Raw genomic sequence first — 25,213 nt, 5'->3', positions numbered from 1 at the left:
TGCACACTACAGGTTGGACGTCCTGGGCTCAAGCGATCCTCCCGCCAGTTTCTCCAGTGGCTGGGACTACAGGTGAGTGCACCTCCATGCCCAGCTATCCAGGAGGCTTTCTGAGCCCATTCCTTGTCCAATCACAGGCCAATCCCACTGGCTCTGCCTCCATGCTGCCAGCACTAGCCCCTTCTCTGGCCCCGACCCTGCTCTCTGCTCCTCCTTCATACCCACAATAGGGCACCCCTCACTGAGGGCTCCCCAGGAACATCCTGGGCACTCAGAAGGAAACCCAACCACTGGGTTTAGCCCCATCTGGCCTTGTCCCCCACCATCCTCATGATGCCCCTAATCCCCCTGCTCTCCTCTGTTCCCTTAACACCTTTGCCCTGTTTGGAAGAGCCCCGGTGCTGGTCCCTATGGATCTGCACACCTGCCCCTTGGCAACCCCGAGGTTGGCCTAAGAAGCCTGCACCCAGGACAAGGCCTAGCAGCCTTCCGAGACTTGCCTCCAACTCCCATGTAATGTCCCCAGATCTCAAAAAGTGGAAGGAAAGTTTACCTGTAAACCCCTGAAAAAGGGCCACTACCAGCCGGGCGTGGTGGCTCACGCCTGTAATCCCAGCACTTTGGGAGGCTGAAGCAGGCAGATCATGAGGTCAAGAGATCGAGACCATCCTGGCCAACATGGTGAAACCCCATCTCTACTAAAAATACAAAAATTAGCTGGGCATTGTGGTGTGTGCCTGTAATCCCAGCTACTGTGGAGGCTGAAGCAGGAGAATTGCTTGAACCCAAGAAGCAGAGGTTGCAGTGAGCTGAGATCATACCACTTCTTCACTCCAGCCTGGGCGATGCGGCAAGACTCCATTTCAAAAAAAAAAAAAAAAAAAGGCCAGGCGCAGTGGCTCACACCTGCAATCCCAGCACTTTGGGAGGCCAAGGCAGGAGAATCATGAGGTCAGGAGTTTGAGACCAGCCCGACCAACATGGTGAAACCCCATCTCTACTAAAAATACAAAAATTAGCCGGGCGTGGTGGCGCACGTCTGTAATCCCAGCTACTCAGGAGGCTGAGGCAGGAGAATCGCTTGAACCCGGGAAGGAGAGGTTGCAGTGAGCCAGTATCGCACCACTGGACTCCAGCCTGCGCATTGCAGCGAGACTCCGTCTCGAAAAAAGAAAAAGTAAAAAAGAAAAAGGGTCACTACCACACAGACCCCGAATAGGAGGTGCTTTTTAAGTCAGAAAAACTTAGGCCCCAAGACAACCACCCTCAGCTCCTTCTGCAAACATTCCTTCTGCAAACATTCCCCGAAGTTTCCTTGACCTGGCTCACCAACGGAAGCACATTCCAAGTGTCTTCCCCAGACGGTGCACCAACCCTGCAGACCCATGGGGCCGGCCCCTCTAATCCTCTACAGGAGAGACACATGGACTGCCAAAACTGACGCCGCGTACAGGACTGGGGAATGCAGAAGGCAGCAACCTCATCCCTGACCTGCGCTCACTGGCCTGAATAGGGCTGACTCTTGAGAAACTGTGACGAGACTGTCAGTCACCTGTCTGCCCCCCAAAGCCAGCAGTGGTGTGCTTTCAATCCCAGCTTCTGAATCTGTAATTTAGTGAGACCTTGCATTCGTGTGGCACTTCAGAGTTCAGAAAACATGCTTATAACCTAAACTTACTCCTCCAACCACCCAACAGAAGGGACGCTGGGGCTCTGCCTGCCCAGTGCTCAAGGTCCCTCAGTGGGGAGGCCACACCTGTTTCTCCCTCTTTCTCGAAGGTGGGTGCACCTGCTCCTGGGGGCAGCAGAGCTATGCGGATGTTCCGGAGCTCACAGATGCACACCAGCCGTGGCAAACTGAGGTGGGAGCCTGCTCACCAGGACTGCACCCTCAGTGCACATTTATCATGACATGTGGAGACGTGCTACATACACGTACATCACTAAAAGGTTCACAGAACTACACTTAGTCTTCATGAGAGGCATTCTGAGTGTTCTATTTCTTTTGTTCTGGTCAGAAGCTATCCCATTGATTTCATGAGCCACTAATGGTTTATTTATTTATTTATTTGAGACAGAGTCTCACTCTGTCGCTCAGGCTGGAGTGCAACGGTGTGATCTAAGGTGCAACCTCCACCTCCCAGGTTCAAGCGATTCTCCTGCCTCAGCCTCCCGAGTAGCTGGGACTACAGACGCCTGTCACCATGCCTGGCTAATTCAAGCGATTCTCTGGTCTCAGCCTCCCGAGTAGCTGGAACTACAGACGCCTGTCACCACGCCTGGCTAATTTTTGTATTTTTAGTAGAGACAGGGTTTCACCATGTTGGCCAGGCTGGTCTCAAACTCCTGACCTCAGATAATCTGCCCACCTCAATCTCCCAAAGTGCTGAGATTATAGGCATGAGCCACTGTGCCTGGCTGAGCCACTAACAGTTTAAAAAGGTTTAATGGTTTTAGAACAAAGTGGCTTCTAACCCACTTTGGACAAAGAAATTTTCTACTTTTAAATATTATTGGTTTTTAAGCCACATTCTTTTTATTTTTTTTGAGACGGAGTCTTGCTGTCGCCCAGGCTGGAGTGCAGTGGCGCGATCTTGGCTCACTGCAACCTCCACCGTCCAGGTTCACGCCATTCTCCTGCCTCAGCCTCCCGAGTAGCTGGGACTACAGGCACCGGCCACCACGTCCAGCTAATTTTTTGTATTTTTTAGTAGAGACAGGGTTTCACCATGTTAGCCAGGATGGTCTCGATCTCCTGACCTCATGATCTGCCCACCTCGGTCTCCCAAAGTGCTGGGATTACAGGCGTGAGCCACTGTGCCCGGCCTTAAACCACATTCTTTAGGACAAAATCCTATTTTATACTTGTTATAAGATGTTAAATAGGATATAAAATGTGAAGAACCCTATGAGTGCAGTCATGCCAGTGTATGAATGGGGTAAGAAGGTAAAATAAAGGATCGTTTTGCTAGGGTAGACAGATTCAGAATGGGCCGGGCACGGTGGCTCATGCCTGTAATCCCGGCACTTTAGGAGGCTGAGGTGGGTGGATCACCTGAGGTCTGATGTTCGAGACCAGCCTGACCAACATGGAGAAACCCGTCTCTACTTAAAATACAAAATTAGCCGGGCGCAGTGGCTCACGCCTGTAATTCCAGCTACTCGGGGGGCTGAGGCAGGAGAATCGCTTCAACCTGGGAGGCAGAGGTTGCAATGAGCCAAGATCGCACCACTGCACTCCAGCTTGGGCAAAAAGAGCGTAACTTCGTCTCAAAAAAAAAAAAAAAAAAGATTCAGGGTGAGCCTTCTTTTTTCCCAATGTCACTGAAGAGTGTCCTGGTGCATCTTTCAGACAAAGCTTTATTCTTTTCATATCGACATTCCTCCTAAATGCGCTCTTGAAGGTGGAGAGACAGAGGTGCGCCCTCCCTGCCCTAGGCATGCCTGTCAGACATAAAAGAACCACGAAAATGGGCCAGGCATGGTGGCTCACACCTGTAATCCCAGCACTTTGGGAGGCCGAGGTAGGCAGACTGCTTGAGCTCAGGAGTTCAAGACCAGCCTGGGGAACATGATGAAACTCTGTCTCTACCAAAAACACAAAAAATTGGCTGGGTGCGGTGGCTCACACTTGTAATCCCAGCACTTTGGGAGTGCCGAGGTCGGTGGATCACCTGAGGTCAGGAGTTCAGGACCAGGCTGGCCAACATGGTGAGATCCTGTCTCCACTAAAAATACAAAAAATTAGCCAGGCATGGTGGTGCAAGCCTGTAAGCCCAGCTACTCCAGAGGCTGAGGCAGAAGAATCGCTTGAACCTGAGAGGCGGAGGTTGCAGTAAGCTGAGATTGTGCCACTGCACTCCAGCCTGAGCAAGAGTGACCCTCTGTCTCAAAAACAAAACACACACAAAAAAAGCAAATCTAAAAAATACAAAAAATGAGCCAGGTGTGATGGCATGCATCTGTGGTCCCAGCTACTCAGGAGGCTAACGTGGGAGGATCACCTGAGCGCAGGAGGAGGAGGGTGCAGTGAGCCGAGATTCACAACAAAGAGCATGGCCTCCACCACCGGCAGACACTCCTCACAGACACGGCCTCACGTGGCCATCGTGATGTCCTGACACAGCTGGAAGGTCGGGGGTCATTATTCCTGCTTCCAAATGAAAACACAACCCCAGACAGCCAGGCTACGGCAGGCAGCCCGGTCGAGGGACCCTGAGGTCCCACTGATGCCCACACTACACTCTGGGGTTCTTTGTGCTTAGAGATTCCTTAAACATTTTATTTGAATCTCATTCATAAATACATTTTAAGAACTAATGAAAACCACCCGGAAGGCTCAAAAGTGCTACAACAAGATTTTAGCACACTTCTGACAGTGCCCCAATTTGCTCACACGTTGGAATCCAACTTCCACTGTGCCTAGCACTTACCAGAACCTCCTCCGGCTTAGACTAGGGAGCTCTCAATGGCCTACACAGGAGGCAGGAGGGAGTGAACTGAACACCATGGTCACCTGAACCAGACACACAGACTGAGACCTGGTACGTGGCCGGACGGCATGGGCTGCTCTTGCTTTCTGCACGTATCATAAGACATGTGAGGGGTCAGCTAGGAGCGATTCAATCTGAAAACGAACAATGTGCTGCTGGTTTTTTCAGGCTTCCACATCAGTTTTACTTTAAAACTCCCAATTCTATCAGGTAAGTCGGCTAAAAACAAAAGTGCCACCCCCGTGGTGACCGATTGAACGAGCGTGCGGGGGGGGACTCTCACACATGCGGTGACCGACTGAATAAGTGTCCGGGGTGGGGGGAACTCTCACACATGTGGTGACCAACTGACACAGTGGCTTGCACCTGTAATCCCAGCTACTTGGGAGGCTGAGATTGGAAGATCACTTGAGGCCAGGAGTTCGAGACCAGCCTGGGAAACATAACAAGACCTCAGGTATAAAAATAAAATAACAAAAAAGTTAAAATGGCAAAGAAATGTCAAGAACAGGTTTTAAGGCCAGGCGTGGTGGCTCATACCTGTAATCCCAGCACTTTGGGAGGCCAAGGCAGGTGGATCACCTGAGGTCAGGAGTTCGAGACGAGCCTGACCAAAGTGGAGAAACCCTGTCTCTACTAAAAACACAAAAATTAGCCGGGCATGGTGGTGGGTGCCTGTAATCCCACCTACTCTGGAGGCTGAGGCAGGAGAATCGCTTGAACCTGGGAGGCAGAGGTTGCAGCAAGGCAAGACCGCGCCATTGCACTCCAGCCTGGGCAACAAGAGCGAAACTCTGTATCAAAAAAGAAAAAAAAAAAGGCCAGGCGTGGTGGCTCACACCGGGCAACAGAGCGAGACTCCGTCTCAAAAAATAAAACAAAAAAAACACACAAACAAAAAAAGAAAAAAAAACAAACAAGTTTTAATGTAAAAAAGCCCCTCCGCGGTGGCTCACACCTGTAATCCCAGCACTCTGGGAGGCCGAGGCGGGCGGATCACGAGATCAGGAGATAGAGACCATCCTGGCTAACACAGTGAAACCCCGTCTCCATTAGAAATACAAAAAATTAGCTGGGCGTGGTGGCGGGCGCCTGTAGTCCAGCTACTCGGGAGGCTGAGGCAGCAGAACCCAGAAGGCAGTGAACCCAGAAGGCAGAGGTTGCAGTGAGCCGAGATCGTGCCACTGCACTCCAGCCGGGTGACAGGGCAAGACTCCCCTCCACGGGACAGTGGGAGGCATCTGGCACCCTTGTTGCTGGTAGGGCTGAGCTGTGTGTTCCCTTCACAACGGGACACCCCCACAAGAAATCAGAGGCCTTCACTAAGCTGGAGTCATCATGCAGCTGAGACCTGACATCCTGACTCTGGTGTGTGAACACGGTTTGGTGGCATCGGTGACTCTCAAAAGGACAAGCTGTATTGTTACAAAAGTCAAACACTGCCCAAACCATGACATCAAATCAGATATGGGTGCAGCCTGGCTGCTGGAGGGGTCACCTAGTTGCCGCAAACGTTTGGGTTCAACCCAGGCCTTGCCCTTCTCACAAGCAGACTCCAAGATGCCCCAAATGCTGGAGATTCAAACTTCCTCAATTCATGTCTCCACCAACAGCGTATAACTGCTTCATACAATACTGGACTCCACGTAAGAGTTCACTGGGTGGCACCCGATTCTTTTTGAGATGGAGTCTCGCTCTGTCACCCAGGCTGGAGTGCAGTGGCGCGATCTCGGCTCATTGCAAGCTCCGCCTCCCGGGTTCACGCCTCAGCCTCCGGAGTAGCTGGGGCTTCAGGCGTCATGGCACCCGATTCTAACCTACTTCTATAAAAGCCCATCTGAGTAATATTCAGGAACATTTATCTGCATGCAGCCACGAATATGAGGCCCTCCAAATACTAGAAGTTAACTTTAAAATTGTAATTTCATGGCCAGGTGCGGTGGCTCATGCCTGTAATCCTGGTACTTGGGGAGGCCGAGGTGGGTGGATCACCTAAGGTCAAGAGTTTGAAACCAGCCTGGCCAACATGATGAAACCCCATCTCTACTAAAAATACAAAACATTAGCCGGGCGTGGTGGTGCACGCCTGTAATCCCAGCTGCTCGGGAGGCTGAGGCAGGAAAATCGCTTGAACCCAGGAGGCGGAGGCTGCAGTGAGCCGAGATCGAGCCACTGCACTCCAGCCTGGGCAACAAGACCAAAACTATCTCAAAAAATAAATAAATAAAATTATAATTTTATATGTAACCCCATCTTTTTCAGGCTCAAAAGAATACCAAATAGAAGCCTGATAACAACCTAAACTCCTAACAATTGTTCATACAAAAGTATCAGAAGCAAGCGTTGCAGAAGAAGAGCTCTTGAACCTTACAAGTGTCCACCCATTAATACATTTAGTTCCTCTTATTAAAAACTAGGGCTATTATCAGGGAGAGAGATTGAGTTACAGGGCAGTAATTCCGTCCCTTCAAGATCATATGGCACTTGACCCAGACAAGACTCCCTCCTCCTCCGAGCCCCGTCTTCACTGGCTGCCAGACACCCTACCCCCTGTCGGCCCTACACCGAGTGGGGGCTTGGTGCTCTTCTGCACTGACCCTCAGCCCTCAGGGCCTCAAAATGACAACTCCAAAATACCCAGCTCCGGCCCTGACCGTTCCCCTGACCCCAGGCTGCACATCTGGCCGCCTCCCGAGAGGCCATGGGCGCTGTGACTCCTTCATCTTGGCCTAGGAAGCACCAGCCTTCAGCTGCTCACGCCAGATTCTTGCAGACATTCCAACTCCTCTTTTTCTCGGCTCTACCTTCCACAAACATCCCCTGCTACTGCCAGGCCCCGGCCCCGGCCCCGGCCACCGCAGCCCATCCTCGCACTGGCTCCTTGCTGCCCCCGACCCTCCCAGCAGCCACAGGGACTTTTCACCCAGGCTCAGGCTGGGTCTCCCCAGCCACTCAGCAGGAAGGCAGCAGAGTCGGCTCCGCCCCCAGGCTCACTGGTCTTCCCCGACCCCTGGCTGGGGGGCGCTGGCAGCCTCAGGGGTCGGAGGCGCCCCTGACCCGCCCGAGCACGCAGCCGGGTGAGGGTGCGGGGCTTCGGGGACAAGAGGGGCCCACAACTGAGAGTGGAGGGGCGACAGGGCGCGGGGGAGCGGCTGACCCGGGGCGGGGCAGGGCCGGGTAGGCCGCCCACGGGCCTCAGGCGGTACTGGGAGCCGCGACCCCGCGCAAAACCCCGGACCGTGTCCCGGCGCTGCTCCGAGCACGGCCGCGCGCGTTCCCGAACTTTCCCGCGCCAGCCACGTTCGGACTTGGTTTCCGGCCCAGCAGCTCAGAGAAATCCCCTCGGGCGGGCCCCGCCCCCGCCCCGCGGCCTCCGTTGCCCCCACTCCCGCTCCTGCCCGGAGTCTCCCTGAGAGGTGCCCGCGCCTGCGCTCGACCCCGCACCCGACCCCGCGCCCGACCCCGCACCCAACCCCGCGCCCGCCTCACCCAACGGTCACAGCGCGCCCGGAACTAAAGGCCCGCCCAGCCACCGCCCCCAGCGCCGCCGCCGCCGCCGCTCCGCCGAGGGCGCCTGACAGACGGACATGGGAGCCAACCAGCGAGCCCTCAGGAAGCCGTAGCGAGCGCCATTGGCCAGATACGCCCGGCTCCGAGCGCGCCTGACGGACTGACGCCGGAGCCAACCAGCGAGCCCGCAGGAGCCGCAGCGGGCGCCGATTGGTCGGCGCTGAGACGGCCCGGGTACCTAAGTCGCCCTCTGATTTTTCCTGAAAGAGCGCTCCGGGGCGCTGGTGCGGGGAGCTGGTGCGGAGCTGCGCTATAGGGTCCGCGTCAATTGGGTCCCTTCGCCAGGTGCCGCGAGACAGCGAGGCCCTTGCTTCCCCTCCCGTGGCCCCGGTGCGGAGACCCCTGCCGCACACCCGAGAGGTGAGCCGGGAGCCCAGGCCGGGCGACACCGGTTCCCACGAGGCGCGCGTCGCGCGTGGGACGCGGGGCCCTGGCGGGGCGGCCGCACCTGCCCGACACCTGCGGGTCCCTCCGCCTCCCCCGGTGCCGGGCGCAGAGCGGGGCCTCAATTTGAGTTACATTTATGAGAAACAGGACTAAAAGAATACTGCACACTTAAGTAAGGTATTAAGGATATGGGGTCTCCTTTTGGGGTGAGGTAATGTTCTGCAACCAGACAGTGGTGACGGCCGCCCGACATGGCCGGTGTGCTAATCTACTGGGTTGTGCACTTTATTTATTTATTTATTTTTTTGAGACGGAGGCTCACTCTGTCGCCCAGGCTGGAGAGCAGTGGCGCGATCTCGACTCACCGCAACCTCCGCCTCCCGAGTTCAAGCGATTCTCCTGCCTCAGCCTCCCGAGTAGCTGGGATTACAGGCGCCCACCACCACACCCGGCTAATATTTGTATTTTTGGTAGAGACGAGGTTTCACCATGTTGGCCAGGCTGGTCTTGAACTCCCGACCTCAAGTGAAAACACAACCTATGGCCTCCAGACACTCAAACGAAAACAGTGGCCTTGGCGACCAAAACAGGGGCTGCCCTAGGAGTCCTGTGGGCTGCATGGGGGAGGCAGCACCGTCATCTGCCCAAGAGAACGGGAGCTGCAGCAGGTTCTCTCTGGCGGTGCACGGGCTAGCACTGGACACACCACCTCCTCTCCAGCTAGCGTTTGGTGAAATGGAGACCTTTCCCCCCCGCTTTGCAGAGAAGGAAACGTTCACGGAGGTAAGTCTCCTCCAAGCATTCAGACCCTGAGACCACGGGACTCCTCAAGGATGGAATACACTGCAAAACAGGGCAGGCTTTGAAGTTACATAATTTACACGGGCCACGCTGTCCCCAGGCGCCAATGCCACATTTCATATATGTTACTTGGTTTGCAGTTGGAATTCCCCTCCGCCCCAAACCCACATTCCTGGGACAGCAAGGCCTTGAGATGGAACTCAGGAAGCCATCGGATTCCATCAACGTCATCACCCCTGAGTTTGCTGCAAGCAGCCATGGAAATGTTCCAAGTCCGCACCTACAGGCTCAGTGAAGTTGCTCAAGCCCAGTAACTAACTGAGCTCTCAGATGTAAGGAGGCGTCTCCTCCTGGCTGCATCTGGGAGGCTCAAAGCTGTCCTGAGTCTGCAGCACCCAGCTCGGGATGAAAAAGGGTTCCCGTGGCAGTTCATGCCTATAATCCCAGCACTTTGGGAGGCTGAGGCGGGAGGACTGCTTGAGCCCATGAGTTCAAAACCAGCATGGGCAGCATGGTGGAATCCCATCTCTACTGAAAAAAGGAAAAAAAATAAGCTGGGTGTGGTGCTGCACACCTGTAGTCCCAACTACTTGGAAGGCTGAGGCAGGAAGATGACTAAAGCTCAGGAGGTGGAGGTTGCAGTGAGCTGCGGTTGCACCACTGCACTCCAGCCTGCGCCATAGAGTGAGACCCTGTCTCTTTCTTTTTTTTTTTTTTTTTTGATACGGTGTCTTGCTCTGTCACCCAGGCTGGAGTGCAGTGGTGCGATCTCAGTTCACTGCAACCTCTGCCTCCCGGGTTCAAGAATTTCTCCTGCCTAAGCCTCCGGAGTAGCTGGGACTACAGGCGCACACCGCCATGCCCGGCTATTTTTTTTTTTTTTTGTATTTTAGTAGAGACAGGGTTTCACCGTGTTGCCCAGGCTGGTCTGGAACTCCTGAGCTCAGGCAATTGCCTGCCTCGGCCTCCCAAAGTGCTAGGATTACAGGCATGAGCCACTGCACCTGGCTGACCCTGTCTCTTTTAAAAAAGAAAAAACAGCCAGGCACAGCGGCTCATGCCTGTAATCCCAGCACTTTGGGAGGCCGAGGTGAGCAGATCACCTGAGGTCAGGAGTTTGAGACCAGCCCGGCCAACATGGTGAAACCCTGTCTCTACTAAAAAAATACAAAAGGCTGGGTGCGGTGGCTCACCCCAGCACTTTGGGAGGCCAAGGTGGGCAGATCATGAGGTCAAGAGATCGAGACCATTCTGGCCAACATGTTGAAACCCCGTCTCTACTAAAAGTACAAAAATTAGCTGGGCATGGTGGTGCACGCCTGTACTCCCAGCTACTTGGGAGGCTGAGGCAGGAGATTCACTTGAACCCAGGAGGCGTAGGTAGCAGTGAGCCGAGATTGCGCCACTGCACTCCAGCCTGGCAACAGAGCGTGACTCCATCTCAAAAAATAAAAATAAAAAAAGGCCCGGCACAGTGGCTCATGTTTGTAATCCCAGCACTTTGGGAGGCTGAGGTGAGTGGATCACCTGAGGTCAGGGGTTCAAGACCAGCCTGGCCAACGTGGTGAAACCCCGTCTCTACTAAAAATACAAAAATTAGCCGGGCATGGTGGCAGGTGCCTGTAATCCCAACTACTCAGGAGACTGAGGCAGGAAAATCGCTTGAACCAGGGAGGCAGAGGTTGCAGTGAGCCGAGATTGTGCCACTGCACTCCACCCTGGGTGACAGAGCAAGACTCCATCTCAAAGAAAAAAGAAGGGGTTCACCTGTTTTTTGGGAGGGGTTCACCTGTTTTGGGACACTCTACTTCCTTCAGGGTAACGGGAAAGTCATTCTAACAGCTTTCAGACAGTGACCTCCAACTTGGGGTGACACACCTCACTGGTCCTGGATGATGACAGTGTTGAAGGGCTGAGTCTGAGACCACCTCAGCCCCACCCCAAGTCCAGAAAAGGTTTCCCAAGCTTGGCAAATGCCCACAGCCCTCGAGAGCAGGCAGTGGCCAGGATGACTGTCCCATGCCACCCAGTCTCAGAGGACTTGCCCCAGTGCTGCTCTCATGAAAATGCCTTTGTTTAATTTATACTGCTCTGTTTCCAGAAGATTGGCACACACACTTAAAAAAAAAAAACTCGCTGGGTGTGGTGGCTCATGCCTGTAATCCCAGCACTTTGGGAGGCTGAAGTGGGCAGATCATCTGAGGTCAGGAGTTCAAGACCAGCCTGGCCAAGGTGGTGAAACCCCGTCTCTACTAAAATACAAAAATTATCTGGACATAGTGGCATGCCTGTAATCCCAGCTACTCGGGAGGCTGAGGCAGGAGAATTGCTTGAACCTGGGAGGCAGAGGTTGCAGTGAGCCAGGATTGCGCCACTGCACTCCATCCTGGGCGACAGAGCAAGACTCTGTCTAAATAATAATAATAATAATAATAATAATAATAATAATAATAATAATAATAATGTTGATTGTGATGACAGGCCTGCAAGGCCTAGCAAGTTGATACCAGCCTGATGAGAGGCAGAGGCACACACTGATTGGGAAGCGGCCTCCCCACCCCGCCCACCAGCTTGGAAGCTGTGACACCTTGACCTGGGGACTCGCCTTGTTTGCTGGCTGGAAAGGGGTGACTCACTCTGGCCATGGCGCAGCTCAGGGGATTCCCACGTGGGCTCCTTCCTGCCGAAAAGAAAGCAAAAGTCAGCCACCCAGGCCTCCAGCAGGGGCAGGGGGAGGGGACGTCCCCGGGCAGTCTCAGGAGAAGCCCCAGCGCCTTCCCACTGCCTGAGGACGGGGGTTGCAGGAGCAGGAAGGAGGGCAGCAGTTGGAACCTGGAGATGGACACATGCAGCTGCTGTCCTGGGCTCCGTGTCCTGACTGGAGGGTGCCAGTGTCCCTGGAGGGGCGGCGTGACCATGGACCACAGCAGATGCTGCCGTGGGTGCCAGCCACTCACTGACCTGGCCAGGGAGGACCCCACAGCTACCCACTGGGCCTGCAGAGCACGGGGGGTGAGGGGCCGCCGTGCCACTGGCATCTGCCCTGTGCCCAGCAGGGCTCTGTGGATGCGTCTGAAATCCAGTGGCTGCATCTGCCCTCTGTGCCCAGCAGGGCTCTGTGGATGCGTCTGAAATCCAGTGGCTGTGTCTGCCATCTGTGCCCAGCAGGGCTCTGTGGATGCCTGGCTTCCCTTGGGCGTGGTTGGCACCCTCGAAGGCTCACACCTCATGTCCTTTTATTCAGGTCTTGGGATGACAGAGCCCAACTTGCAGATGGAGCCAGGAGGCAGAATGTCCGAGCTGGACCCCCCACGGGACCGTGAACAAGGGACATCCTTGTGTGCCTGATGCTGTCCCCAGGGGAAGTGCCCACCTCAAATAGCTGCAGTCCACTTGCTCACACCAAGAGCTTGCCTCTTTTTTTCAGACGTTTGCATGTCAGCCCTGTGCTGCAGCCGCCGAGGGAAGCTGGTTTCACTCTCACTCTGCAGTCATCTGACAGGAGTGTTTCCAGGAAGGCAGCTGCAGCTCTGGGCCAGAGTCCCCTGCAGCAGCCCCAGCCCTGGCCTCACCCCCTCAGGCCAGTGCACAGGGCACAGAGGCTCCCTTCTCATCAGCTCCCCAGGGGGGCTCCCCCAGGGCAACCCCTGATAAAAGGAGAAAGGCCTGGGGAGGGGTGGGACCTGGAGGCAGGTTTGCTTCGACGCCAGACAGTGGGGAAGCTCTTGTCCTCCAACTCAATGGCATAGAACCTTGGGGGGAATCTGAAGCCCGCCTGTCCAGGGCAGGCCTGGAGCTGGCTGCAGCCAGGAGACCCTCAAGCACGTGAACTTGTGCTGTCACACAGCAGCATCCGTGCCAGCAACCATGGGAAAGAATGGATTTCTGTCAGCTTGTGTTTTCTGTGAACTTGGGAAGGACACACAAGAAAGTAATAAAAGATTCACACCTGTAATCCCAGCACTTTGGGAGGCCAAGGCTGGATCACTTGAGCTCAGGAGTTCAAGACCAGCCTGGGCAATATAGTGAAACCTCCGTCTCTACAAAAAATGCAAAAATTAGGCCGGGTGTGGTGGCTCACGCCTGTAATCCCAGCACTTTGGGAGGCCGAGGCAGGCGGATCACCTGAGGTTGGGAGTTCGAGACCAACCTGACCAACATGGAGAAACCCCGTCTCTACTAAAAATACAAAAATTAGCCCGGCGTGGTGGTGCACACCTGTAATCCCAGCTACTTGGGAGGCTGAGGCAGGAGAATCGCTTGACCCTGGGAGGCAGAGGTTGTGGCTGAGATTGCACCATTGCATTCCAGCCTGGGCAATAAGAGCCAAACTCTGTCTCAAAAAAAAAAAAAAAAAAAATAGCTGGGCGCGATGGTGCACGCCTGTAGCCCCAGCTACCTGGGTGGCTGAGGTGGGAGAATTGCTTGAGCCCAGGAGGTTTAGGCTGGAGTGAGCCATGACTCTGCCCCCACCTCCTGACCGGCCAGGACCAGTCACCACGGTTGCACTTCACACCCTCAAACTCTAGAGGGCTGTGCTCACACTTGGTCCCAGCAAATGTGACCATCTGGCCAAGGCCACCCAACCCTCCACCCAGGATGCTCCAGGTGGCTGGAAGGTCCCCGCCCACCCTGCCACAGCCGCATTCTCCTAGCCCTACCGCCACCCTCCCCAGGGGGGCCTCCCACTTTTTTAGCTCTCGCCCCTTGGTCTCAGGACCAGGGCAACTGGGACTATCTGCAACCTCTGCCCCTGGGCCGCCATGTTTCCACCATCGTTCCCTGCTTCCCTGCCCGCCTCTCCACCTGGCACCTCCCCATGCTGTGCTCACCTGCCAGAGCCCTGCGCTTAGGTCCTTCTAGGTTCCCTCCAACTACCCCATCCTGCAGCTAGCTGGGCCTAAGGGAAGTTGCTCCCCAAGGTGGGGTGTCATTGCTGGCGGAGAAACCTGGAGATGACCTGGGCCACTGGCTCACCCTCCTGAACCACATCTGCCCAACATGCCAGTTAAAAAAAAAAAGCTGGTGCCATCCCAGCAATTTGGGAGGCCAAGGCGGGCGGATCATGAGGTCAGGAGTTCGAGACCAGCCTGACCAACGTGGTGAAATCCTGTCTACTAAAAATACAACATTTAGCCGGGCATGGTAGCACGCAACTGTCATCCCAGCTACTCAGCTGAGGCAGGAGGATCACTTGAGCCCGGGAGTCTGAGACCAGCCTGGGCAACATAGCAAAACCCCATCTCTACAAACAATACAAAAATTAGCCCAGAATGGTGGTATGTTCCTGTAGCCCAAGCTACTGGGGAGGCTGAGGTGAGAGGATCACCTAAGCCTGGGGAGGTCAAGGCTGCAGTGAGCTCTGGTTGCAGTGTGTGCACCACTGCACTCCAGCCTGGGCAACAGAGCAAGACCCTGTCTCAAAAATAAAAAAATGCACTAAATAAACTACAATACAAAAGCGATGGATTAAAATTTCCATTACCGGTGGACACGGCTCACACCTGTAATCCCAGCACTTTGGGAGGCTGAGGCAGGTGGATCACTTGAGGCCAGGAGTTTGAGACCAGCCTGGCCAACATGGCGAAAACCCATCTCTACTAAAAATACAAAAAATTAGCCAGGCGTGGTGGCTCACGTTGTAGTCCCAGCTACTCTGGAGGCTGAGGCACAGGAATCACTTGAACCTGGGAGGCGGAGGTTGCAGTAGGCCAAGATCACACCACAGCACCCCAGCCTGGGTGGCGAGCAAAACTCTGTTTAAAAAATAAATAAATTAATTAATTAATTAAAACTAATATGATGGTATAAGTACCCTTCCCCCTTTGCTTTTGGAAAAATACATTAATGAAATGGACATTTTTTGTTGTTGTTGTTTTTTGAGATAGAGTCTCGCTTCTTCACCCAGGCTGGAGTGCAATGGCACAATCTCAGCTCACTGCAATTTCCACCTCCCAGGTTTAAGTGATTCTCCTGCCTCAGCCTCCCAAATAGCTAGGATTACAGGCACATGGCAGCATGCCCAGCTAAGTTTTGTATTTTTAGTAGAGACAGGGTTTCACCATGTTGGCCAGGCTGGTCTCGAACGCCTGACCTGAAGTGATCCTCCCACCTGGGCCTCCCAAAGTGCTGGGATTACAGGCATGAGCCACCGTGCCCGGCTGTAATGGACGTTTTCTAACTAGATGTAGTGGTATGCACCTGTAGTCCCAGCTACTTGGAAGGGTGAGGCAGGAGGATGGCTTGAATCCAGGAGTTCAAGGCTGCTGTGAGCTATTACTGTGCCACTGTACCCCAGTCTGGGTGACAGAGCGATATTCTGTCCCTACAAAAAAAAAAAAAAAAAAAAAAAGTAATGGAATTTTTTTTTTTTTTTTTTTTTTTTTCTGAGACGGAGTCTTGCTCTGTCGCCCAGGCTGGAGTGCAGTGGCGTGATCTTGGCTCACTGCAACCTCTGCTTCCCAGGTTCAAGCGATTCTCCAGCCTCAGCCTCCTGAGTAGCTGGGACTACAGGTGTGAGCCATCACGCCTGGCTAATTTTTTGTATTTTTAGTAGAGACGGGTTTTCGCCATGTTGGCCAGGCTGGTCTCAAACTCCTGGCCTCAAGTGATCTGCCCACCTCAGCCTCCCAAAGTGCTGGGATGACAGACATGAGCCACCAAACCCCACCTCATTCAGCTAATTTTTTTTTTTTTAAGTTTGCAGTAGAGATGGAGTCTTACTGTGTTGCCCAGGCTGGTCTTGAACTCCTGAGCTTAAGCAGTCCTCCTGCCTTGGCCTCCCAAAGTCCTGGGTTACAGGTGTGAGCCACTGCCTAGCCAACATATTGGGTGTTTTTTGTTGGTTTTTTGTTTGTTTGTTTGAGATGAAGTTTTGTTCTTTTTGCCTAGGCTGGAGTGCAATGGTGAGATCTTGGCTCACTGCAACCTCTGCCTCCTGGGTTCAAGCGATTCTCCTCTCTCAACCTCCCAAGTAGCTGGGATTACAGGCGCCTGCCACCACACCCAGCAATTTTGTATTTTTAGTAGAGATGGGGTTTCACCGTGTTGGTCAGGCTGGTCTCGTGGTCTCGAACTCCTGACCTCAGGTGATCCACCTGCTTCAGCCTCCCAAAGTGCCAGGATTATAGGCGTGAGCCAAACCTATTGTTTTTTTTGTGTTAATGATAACACTATAGTCCAGTTTCTGGCTTTGAGGTTGTTTTTTTTGTTTTGTTTTGTTTTGTTTTTGAGACGGAGTCTTGCTCTGTTGCCCAGGCTGGAGTGCAGTGGCGGGATTTTGGCTCACTGCAAGCTCCACCTCCTGGGTTCACACCATTCTCCTGCCTCAGCCTCCCAAGTAGCTGGGACTACAGGCGCCCGCTACCACGCCCGGCTAATTTTTTTTTTTTTTTTTTTTGTATATTTTAGTAGAGATGGGGTTTTACCGTGTTGGCCAGGATGGTCTCTATCTCCTGACCTCGTGATCCACCCGCCTTGGTCTCCCAAAGTGCTGGGATTACAGATGTGAGCCACCGCGCCCGGCATGGCTTTGAGTTTTAACATCTGCAAGTTTGACAGCTTTGTCAAAATTGATCTTTTTCTTGTTGTCATGATACTCCAGCTATGTTTATCCACCTATTTTTCCTCATGGTCAATCAGAAAACACCTTATTCACTTGAATTTTGAAAATTGTCTTTCACTTAAAGCCACAGATACACAAAGTTAGGAAGAACCTTGACCACAGGACATAATGTTTGGTTTATAAAACTTCCACTTCACAGAACATTCTAGACATTGTGATTCTGTCTGTGTCTTTGTTTTTTTTTTGTTTTTTTTAAGGTGATCCTAGTGACATTCAGATTTCTCTGCAGTCAAAATAATTGTAAATTCAAATGAAAACTCCCAAGTGGCCCCACACAGTGATGATTATACAACCAATGTCCCGTTTTGCTGTCGAAGACAGGAGCCAGGCCGGGCACGGTGGCTCACGCCTATTATCCCAGCACTTTGGGAGGCCAAGGCATGTGGATCACCTGCGGTCAGGAATTCAAGACCAGCCTGGCCAATGTGGTGAAACCCCGTCTCTGCTAAAAATACAAAAATTACCCAGGTGTGTTGGCGGGCACCTGTAATCCCAGCTATGTGGGAGGCTGAGGCAGGAGAATTGCTTGAACCCAGGAGGCGGGGGTTGCAGTGAGCCAAGATTGTACCATTGCACTCCAGCCTGGGTGACAGAGGGAGCTACTGGGAAGGCAGAGGCACGAGAATCACTTGAACCCAGGAGGCGGAGGAGGTTGCAGTGAGCTGAGATGGCAGCACTGCACTCCAGCCTGGGAGACAGAGCGAGACTCCGCCTCGAAAAAAAAAAAAAAAAAGAGGGCAAGTTGTGCTGACAGTGGACAGAGAGGCCTTGGGAGTTGCTGCACAGCAGGGCTGCCTACTGGAGCTTAAGCCTCCAGAACTGTCTGGGACCCCCAGAACTTCCCCCCATCAGCCAGCACTGCCAGGCGACTTTCCCATCCTCACTCCCACAGCAGGCAGGAGACAGTGGATCTGGGGGCTCTCCAGCCTCAGTGGCACCAGGCTCAGCTCTTCTCCCTTGGCTCACTGGAGGCTGGCAGTGGGGAGGCCACTTCCCCATGGCTGGGACCATGTTGCCCTCTGGGACCCCAGCAGAAATGGCCCTGTCCCACCCCATCATCCTGCAGTGGAATTAATATTGGAAAGTCCCGCCAGGCACAGAAGGCTGCTCTGCATGTGGGCTGGCCTCAGCAAGGATTGCCAGACACAGGGAGAAAACAGAGCCCTGAACCAAACAAAAGAGTGGAGAGGGAGGGTACAGGCACCAGAGGAGAATGTGAGAAGAACCAAATTAGTAATAGAAGAAAAAAGAGAAGAATTTGTGAAATAGAATGCTATAAAATTCAATGCTATAAAAAGAACTTAAGAGAATATAAGAGAAGTCAGATGTGGTGGTGCATGCCTATAATCCCAGCTACCTGGGAGGCTGAGGCAGGAGGATCACTGGAGCCCAGGAGGTGGAGGCTTCAGTGAGCCGAAATCGCACCACTGCACACCAACTGGGCAACACAGCCAGATCCTGTATTTAAAAAAAGAGAAAGGAAAGAGAGAAAAAAGGAAAGAAAGGAAAAGAAAGAGAAAGAAAGAAGGAATATAAGAGGGAGCTCTTATAAATAAAAAATGTGATATTGAAGTTAAGAAAAATGTTAAGTAGAAAGGTTATACATTGAGGAAATCTCCCAAAATCAGAAAGAACATGAGTTGAAAAACAGGAAAGACTGGCCAGGCATGGTGGCTCACGCCTGTAATCCCAGCACTTTGGGAGGCTGAGGTGGGCAGATCACCTGAGGTCAGGAGTTTGAGATGAGCCTGACCAACATGGTGAAACCTCGTCTCTACTAAAAATACAAAAAAATTAGCCAGGCATGGTGGCAGGTGCCTATAATCCCAGCTACTTGGGAGGCTGAGGCAGGAGAATCGCATAAACCCAGGAGGTGGAGCTTGCAGTGAGCCAAGATTGCGCACTGCACTCCAGCCTGGGCGATAAAGCAAGACTATGTGTCAAAAAAAAAAAAAAAATTGGTTGGGCATGGTGGCATGTGATTGTAGTCCCAGCTACTTGGGAGGCTGAGGCAGGAGAATCGCATAAACCCGGGAGGAGGAGCTTGCAGTGAGCCAAGATTGTGCACTGCACTCCAGCCTGGGCGATAAAGCGAGACTATGTGTCAAAAAAAAAAAATTGGTTGGGCATGGTGGCATGTGATTGTAGTCCCAGCTACTTGGAGGCTGAGGCAGGAGGATCACTGGAGCCCAGGAGGTAAAGGATGCAGTGAGCCACAACCTGGGAAACAGAGCAAGGCCTTGTCTCAAAAACAGTAATAAAAACATAAAAAATAAAAATAACAGAACCTGCTACCATCACACTGGGTGCCAATATGTAATAAGAGAGGAGGGAACATTTTCTGCCAAAAAGTAGGAAGGACAGATGTCCAGAGAGAGGGCTGCACTGTCCGTGGGTGTGATGTCCATGTGTCTTCATTGTGGCGGAGCCGGGGAGGGTCCCGGGGCCTGACGGGTGCTTCTCACTGCAGGTGGTGCAGCAGCTGACACAGATGGTGGGGAAGGATGTGAATTGAGTAAGTCGAATGGCCCTAGGAAATTAGGCGAAACCTGGTGCAGTTACGTGGCCTGCTCTTCTTATTTTGTGTATCAGGGTCTCAACTTTTCTTAGAGGAACTTAGGTAGGTACGGCATGTAGTATCGGCGGTGACAGACATTTTCTTATTTAACCAATGACCACTCAAGGATTGCTTAGTTTAGGTTCCATTAAGCTACCAGCAGAAGGCACTGATTGTGAAATTTCACAGCATTACCCTGCAAAATGGAAAGGTACCATTAAGAGGGATAAAGGTTTTGTTATGATGTGGAGTCTCATTCCTTTGTCTTGGGAAAGCCATCTACAGCATTTAAGCATCAGCTTCTCCTCCTGATTTGTAGTTTGAATGTCTCTGGTCATGACATCAGGCAGTCTGGATTACAGGCTTGAGCCACTGCACCCAGCCCCATCAGTTTCTTTATTGCAGTTCTGAAAGTTTTAATTTAGTTCATTGACCTTAAAGTTATCAGAAATCTGCCAGGCGTGGTGGCTCACGCCTGTAATCCCAGCACTTTTGGAGGCTGAGGCGGGCGGATCACGAGGTCAGGAGATTGAGACCACGGTGAAACCCCATCTCTACTAAAAATACAAAAAAAATTAGCCGGGCGCGGTGGCGGGTGCCTGTAGTCCCGGCTACTCAGGAGGCTGAGGCAGGAGAATGGCGTGAACTCGGGAGGCGGAGCTTGCAGTGAGCCGAGATCACGCCACTGCACTCCAGCCTGGGCTACAAAGCGAGACTCTGTCTCAGAGAAAAAAAGTTATCAGAAATCTGTGTTCAAGAGTACCTGTTAGAGTCTTTTCCATGAAAAACAATTTTGGACTGTACCTTATTCCAAATGCTTTCAGAAAACCATTGTGAATGATAAAAACTTAAAATAGCCACAGTTAAAAATCTGATGACAGTTCCCAAGTGACAAGGAAACTTAGTTACTTCCACATGCAGCATGTTAAGATAGCAACCAGAATGATGACTACCAGTGTCACATCAGGGCCATCAGACTTTTATAAATTTCATATAATTTTTAGAATATATTAATAACATATCCAGAGCCAGGTGTGGTGAATCATGTCTGTAATCCCAGTAACTTGGGAGGCTGAGGTGACAGGATCACTTTTGGCCAAGAGTTTGAGACCAGGCTGGGCAATATAGCAAGACCCCACCTATAATAAAAATAAAATAAATTACCTGGGTGGTGGCACATTTATAGTCCTACCTGCTTGGGAGGCTGAGGTGGGAGGATTTCTTGAGTCTAAGATTTTGAGGCGGCAGTGAGCCATAATCATGCCAGTACACTCCATCCAGCCTGGGCAACAGAGACCCTGTCTATAATAAACAAACAAAAACATATCTATACAAATATAACTTTAGGAAAAGTTCAACATAACCAAAATTATGACTAACATTAAATTTTCATGAATTTTTATTATTTGTGGAACATTTATACCAATAAATACTAATAAATATAACTGAAAAATTTAGTGTTATCATTTGACAACTTATCAAATAAGTCTTATCATTTAGTATCTCTACAAGATGAGACATATTCTTTGAGGCTCTTCATTAACCGAAATGGAAAATCGCAAAGTTAAATTTAGGTCAAAAAGACTTAACTTAGGATATTGATCCTGGGGAAGCCAGTCAAAGATGTCGAAAGATTCAAAACACTTAATAAAAATAGAATCATAGTAACCAGAGTGATAATCAAAAAACTTCTGATCAGGTGTGGAGGCTCACGCCTGTAATCCCAATACTTTGAGAGGCTGAGGTGGGTGGATCACAAGGTCAGGAGTTCGACACTGGCCTGGCCAATATGGTGAAACCCTGTCTCTACTAAAAATACAAAAATTAGCTGGGCATGGTGGTGAGCACCTGTAGTCCCAGCTACTCGAGAGGCTGAGGCAGGAGAATCACTTGAATCCAGGAGGCAGAGTTTGCAAGGTCGTGCCACTGCACTCCAGCCTGGGCAAGAGAGGGAGACTCTGTCCCTGGAAAAAAAAAAAGACTTCAAAAGTAATGTATGACATAGGTGACCAATTTTTTTTAGTTTTGTATTAGTGTATTTTTAATAGAAAAGATCAATATTTAGAAAGACTTACGAATAATTTCCTTCTAATTATAGCTAACTTACACACAAAATACCTTTCATAAATTCCCTTTTCACAAGTCTTATCAAAACTTACTCAGACCAGACCAGGCGTGGTGGCTCATGCCTGTAATCCCAGCACTTTGGGAGGCTGAGGCTCACCTGAGGTCAGGAGTTCAAGACCGGCCTGGCCAACATGGCAAAACCCTTCTCTACTAAAAATACAAAAACTAGCCAGGAATAGTGGCGTGTGCCTATAATCCCAGCCACTCAGGAGGCTGAGGCAGGAGAATCACTTGAACCTGGAAGGCGGAGGTTGCAGTGAGCTGAGACTGTGCCACTATACTCCAGCCTGGGCAACAGAGCAAGACTCCATCTCAAAAAACAAGAACTTACTCAGACAATTGATGACATGCTTGGACTTTCTGTTTTGTCCTATGGTTCCGCTTTCTTTCCTTATCTTTCTCTTTCTTTTTTTTTTTTTTTGAGACAGGGCCTGACTCTGTTGCCCAGGCTGTAGTGCAGTGGCTCGATCTTGGCTCACGGCAGTCTCCACCTCCCAGGCTCAGGTGATCTTCCAAATTCAGCCTCCCAATTAGCTGGAACTACAAGTGTGCGCCACCATGGTCAGCTAATTTTTGTCTTTTTTGTAGAGATGGGGTATCACCATGTTGCCCAGGCTGGTCTTGAACTCTTGAGCTCAAGTGATCCACCTTGCCTCAGCCTTCCAAAGCGCTGGGATTACAGGCATGAGCCACCACACCTGGCCAGTTTCTTTTTCTTAAATAACCAGTCATTTTAGGACAAACATTTACCATATGTGATTCTCATTTAAAATTATTATCTCTGTCTTTTCTTTTCTTTCTTTCTTTCTTTTTTTTTTTTTTTTTTTTTGTGACAGAGAGTCTCGTTCTGTTGTCCAGGCTGGAGTGCAGTGGCACAACCTTGGCTTGCTGCAAACTCCACCTCCCAGGTTCAAGCGATTCTCCTGCCTCAGTTTCCTGAGTAGCTGGGACTACAGGCACCCGCCACCACGCCTGGCTGTTTTGTATTTTTAGTAGAGATGGGGTTTCACCATATTGGCAGGCTGGCCTCAAACTCCTGACCTTGTGATCCGCCTGCCCTGGCCTCCCAAAATGTTGGGATTACAGGCATGAGCCACTGTGCCTGGCCATTTCTTTTTTATAAACTTACTTACCAAAATATATCTTCACATCCATAACTTCACATTTCTCTTTCCTGCTTACTTATTCCTATCTTATTTCATATTTGGAAATGACCTTTAAATAACCTCCAAATTAGAAAAAATTATTCTTTAAAAAAATAAAGATCACATTTTATGCCTTTCTTATATTTTTTCTCATCAGAAGCACATGTTATTTGGAAATGATCCACACACTTAAAGAACATCTGTTATTTAACATAACACAACTTTAAGATTTAAAGTACATGAAAAGTTCATTTATAAGAATTAATTGGCTGGGCTTGGTGTCTTACACCTGTAATCCCAGGTGTGACTTTGGGAGGCTGAGGTGGTGGATTACCTGAGGTCAGGAGCTCGAGACCAGCCTGGCCAACATGGTGAAACACCGTCTCTACTAAAAATACAAAATTTAGCCAGGTGTGATGGCATACCTGTAGTCCTGGCTACTCGGGGGGCTGAGGCAGGAGAATCGCTTGAACCCAGGAGGTGGAGGTTGCAGTGAGCTGACATCATGCCAATGCACTCAAGCTTGGGCAACAGACGGAGTGAGACTCTGTCGCAAAAAAAGAATTTATCCGATTTACATTTACGTAATGTATGTATTTATTTATTTATTTTGGGCACATTGGCATTGTGTGTACTAATATACTTATTTTTAACAGATTACCTAGATTAGTTATGAAAACTGAGATATTGGCTGGGCACACCTGTAATCCCAGCACTTTGGGAGGCCGAATCGGGCAGATCACGAGGTCAAGTGTTTGAGACCATCCTGGGCAATATGGTGAAACCCCGTCTCTACTAAAAATACAAAAATTAGCTGGGCTTGGTGGCATGTGCCTGTAGTCCTGGCTACTTGGGAGGCTGAGGCAGGAGAATTGCTTGAACCCAGGAGGCAGAGGTTGCAGTGAGCCAAGATCGCGCCACTGCATTCCAGCCCAGGCAACAGTGTGAGACCCTGCCTCAAAAACAAAAAAAAGAAGACACAGTGAGAGCGGAGTAAGCGTGTCACTTAAACATGTGGAAGCAAACACCCAAAAGTACAAAGCAGCTGTGAGACTTGGAAGCAGTAACCCCTGGGGATTGGGAACCTGGTGGGCCGTGGGACAGGGGGTGACCACTGATTTTTTAAAAATCCAAGCTGTCCTGTGAGACTTTTATTATTTATTTATTTACTGAGACAGGATCTTACTGTTGTCCAGGCTGGAGTGCGATGGCATGATCATGGTTCACCATAGGCTTGACGTTCCAGGTTCAAGTGATCCTCCTACTGCAGCTTCCTGAGTAGCTGGGACCACAGGCACACATCACCACACCCAGCTAATTGTTTGTATGTTTTGGTAGAGACAGGGTTTTACCATGTTGCCCAGGCTGGTCTCGAACTCCTGGCCTCAAGCGATTTTCCCACCTCGGCCTCCCAAAGTGCTGCATTGTGGGAGGCTGAGGTGGGACGATCGCTTAAGCCTGGGAGGTTGGGTCTGCAGTGAGCTGTGATCACGCCACTGCATTCCAGCCTGGATGCCAGAGTGAGACCTAGTCTCTAAATAAATAAATAGTAGGAAAACATTTCCGATGTCGTGAATGTGTGGTATATATAGTCCTAAGAAGCTCAGTGGGCCAGACGTGGTGGCTCATGCCTATAGTCCCAACATTTTGGGAGGCCGAGGCGGGTGGATCGCCTGAGGTCAAAAGTTTGAGACCAGCCTGGCCAACATGATGAAACCCGTCTCTACTAAAAATACAAAAAATTAGTCAGGCGTGGTGGCAGGCACCTGTAATCCCAGCTATTCGGGAGGCTGAGGCAGGAAAATCACTTGAACCTGGGAGGCAGTGGTTGCAGTGAGCCTAGATCATGTCACTGCACTCCAGTCTGGATGACAAGAGCGAAACTCCATCTCAAAAAAACAAAAACAAAAACAAAAAATGAAAATTAGCTGGGCATGAACCCAGGAGGCGGAGGTTGTAGCAAGTCAAGATTGTGCCACTGCACTCCAGCCTGGGTGACAGAGCAAGATTCCATCTCAAAAAAATAAAATAAAAAAGCAGCTCAGTGAACCCAAGCAAGGTAAATACAAAGGAAAATATGCTTGGGCATATGCTAAGAAAACTGAAGATCAGGCCGGGGGTGTCTGAACGTGCCTGTAATTCCAGTATTTTGGGAGGCTGAGGTAGGAGGATCACTTGAGCCCAGGAAGTTGAGGCTGCAGTGAGCCATGATTGTGCCACTGCACTCCAGCCTGGGCAACAGAGTGAGGCCCTGTCTCAAAAAAAAAAAAAAAAAAAAAAGGAAAGAAAAGAAAAGAAAAGAAAAAGAAAACTGAAGACAAAGGGATAGTCTTGAAAGAGCCAGACGACATGCCACGTTGTCACATAACCTGCTTGTGAACCAGGACACAAATGACTGATCACTGATTCTCACTGGCAATGATGGAAGTTGGAAGACAATGGGATGACGTTTATACAATAGTGTATCCTTCAAACACAAGGGCAAAATAGAGACATTTTCAGTTAAATG

The 25,213-nt window shown here is 51.1% G+C and overlaps 1 protein-coding gene across 2 annotated transcripts in view; it reads right to left on the bottom strand.

Annotated features, from left to right (window-relative positions):
- TRAF2 (TNF receptor associated factor 2) overlaps positions 1-12,662 on the bottom strand; it is a 43,602-nt gene extending 30,940 nt beyond the window's left edge. Inside the window, exons 1-2 of one of the 2 annotated variants that reach the window (XM_063650088.1) lie at positions 12,625-12,662; positions 11,857-11,931 (exon numbers count right to left, since the gene is read on the bottom strand). The gene's annotated coding sequence lies outside the window, so the exon portion shown is untranslated. Of the gene's footprint in view, positions 1-7,982; positions 8,071-11,856; positions 11,932-12,624 lie in introns of those variants that run through there. The other variant, XM_054502376.2, reaches the window with a different exon arrangement.
- Positions 12,663-25,213: the final 12,551 nt, after the last annotated feature.

The sequence above is a fragment of the Pongo pygmaeus genome, chromosome 13 (genome assembly GCF_028885625.2).
Source record: "Pongo pygmaeus isolate AG05252 chromosome 13, NHGRI_mPonPyg2-v2.0_pri, whole genome shotgun sequence".
Classification (NCBI taxonomy): Eukaryota; Metazoa; Chordata; class Mammalia; order Primates; family Hominidae; genus Pongo; species Pongo pygmaeus.
This window is presented reverse-complemented; position numbering and strand designations above follow the sequence as displayed.